Genomic DNA, 2,478 nt, shown 5'->3' with positions numbered 1-2,478 from the left:
CACACACACACACACACACACACACACACACACACACACACACACACACAATAAAATTAGCTGAATGAAGACAGAATCATCTTCTTGTCTACTGTATGTGCGAGAATAAACCCACAGACTCCTTGAGGCATCAGACCTCAGGAGTGCTCCAAGAGAGAAAGGTGGGGGGGGGGATTGGTTTAAGGGTTAAAAAACAGACTGAACCTCAGCTGGTTTGGATCCCTAGTGGCGCCCCTGGCAGCCCTACAAAACACCAGATCCCTCTCTGAGGTTGTGGAGGTTGGGCCTGGGTCAGTGACAGGCGCTCCCACAGGTATGTCTGCCGGGTGCGAGGCTTCCTGAGGAGAGGAGGAACCGTCTCTTTTCAGCCATTAAAGGAAAAACAAACGGCCTCCTGGAGGGTTGAATAATGGTGCTTCTGCTCGTATCATAATCTATTCACCCTAAGGATATTTGGGTTTTCTTCCTGAGCAGCCAAGACTTCTTATTTAGCGTTGTTAGAACTGTATAGAGACACAGCCCCACCTAGTGGAAAAGTACAACTTTAAGAATGTGAAGTTCTCTTTGTAAGTCTAGTCTGAAGAAGTACAGTACAAAGAGAAGAGAAGACAACACACTAAAAATGAACAAGCTCAGCTTTTAAAATGCAGCATCCCAGATGCTCTGCACTTGAGCATCTCTGATCTCACTTAATCTATTAATGACTCCACGCCTCACCAGCCGTGATTATGGTCGGTCAGACATGGACAGGCACTCCCCATGTACTGTACAAGGTTACACACTCAGCTGTCAAGTATTAATTTAGTAATGCATTCATTCAATCATATTATCTTAATATTATGCATGCAGGTGGGCATTTCGATTTAAAGAACAGTACCATGAAAGTATGAATAGATCTAGTGAGAGTCACAACGACACTATTGATACCATATGGCTACACGGGAGCCTTTTAGATTTCTTTAGCAATGATGCGTTTTCTTCTACATTAAAGCTTTCGTGCACTAAATGAATGGCTTTGTTGTGTACTAGAAAGGTACCCTTAAATTACTCCATACTCACAAACACATTCACAAGTACACACCCAACACATGCACACACACACACATTCGTAATTCACTGCATTGACACACAAAGTGATTTAGCAGGTTTTGGGGGCTTTTCTGCCCCTCTACTCTTCTCAACAGCTTCTTTATCCACTTCCTAATTCCAGCTCTCCTCTTTCCCCCCAACAATTCCTAATTTAAAAAACCCTTCTCTGCACTTCCGCCAGAGTACTTTCGCCCTAACACTCAATAACACCCTCTATCACACCCTCAGCACATCCACTCAACCCTCACATGCCTATTCAGCCTTTTCTATTTGCCATCCCACTTCCTTTACAGCACATTTTTACCAGTCCCAACATAAGTGCTGAGACGGAAGTCCAAATGCCATCCCATTAACATAGCTAATTACATTTCAGTAATAATGACACCACATTAAAGAGAGTATGAAGGGGGGAACAAGTCAAAATGATTATCAAAACACCCCCTTTCATCTTTCAAGCACCATCACTCCCTTTTCAGCACCAGATGTGCAGAGAAGGCACTTTGTCAGTAACAAAAATGTCCAAATATCACAGTGTTCATTAAAACTAGGTCACTGATAGGGGCGGCTGTGGCTCAGTGGTAGAGCGGTTGCCTGCCAATCGGAAGGTTGGTGGTTCGATCCCCGCCTGCAGTCATTGTCGAAGTGTCCTTGGGCAAGACACTGAACCCCGAGTTGCCCCGGTGCTGCGCATCGGAGTGTGAATGTGTGTGAATGTTTATCTGATGAGCAGGTGGCACCTTGTACGGCAGCCCCGGCCACAGTGTATGAATGTGTGTAAATGGTGAATGTTTCCTGTAGATGTAAAAGCGCTTTGAGCAGTTGTTAAGACTGGAAAAGCGCTATATAAATACAGCACATTTACATTTACATGATACAGTAATTTCAGCACCTGCAATACTGAAACACATACACATACACACACACACACACACACAACAGATAAGCATGCCAATAATTTAAAGGGGAAAAAACATAAAGTTTGAACAAATACATTTCCAAAAAATATTATCACCTAGGGTAAAAAGTACTTTTTATTTTTATTAATTTCTGACAGGGATGCTGCAGGAAGTCAGATGGTATTATGTGGCAAAACAGTGTTACATTGTGCCTGTGTGGGGATTTGAGCTGCAATTTTCTTTCTTCTTTTCAGTGGTGCATACATTCAGCTGAACAAAACCACATTTAAACACCATACGCAAACAGACTGAGCATGCGGCTAATACAAAGTATCCATTCCACTGGAGGGACAAGGGGCCATATCAAAGCGCCACTTAGTGGCACTATGAGCATTAGAAAGACCGAATTTGGCTTTGAAAAAATATTTTCAGCTTGATGCTTCTCTGCTGCTCTCTCTATGAATGTGTGTGTGTGTGTGTGTGTGTGTGTGTG

This window comes from Etheostoma spectabile, chromosome 18 (assembly GCF_008692095.1).
Source record: "Etheostoma spectabile isolate EspeVRDwgs_2016 chromosome 18, UIUC_Espe_1.0, whole genome shotgun sequence".
In the NCBI taxonomy this organism is placed as follows: domain Eukaryota; kingdom Metazoa; phylum Chordata; class Actinopteri; order Perciformes; family Percidae; genus Etheostoma; species Etheostoma spectabile.
Note: the sequence above shows the minus strand (reverse complement) of the source record.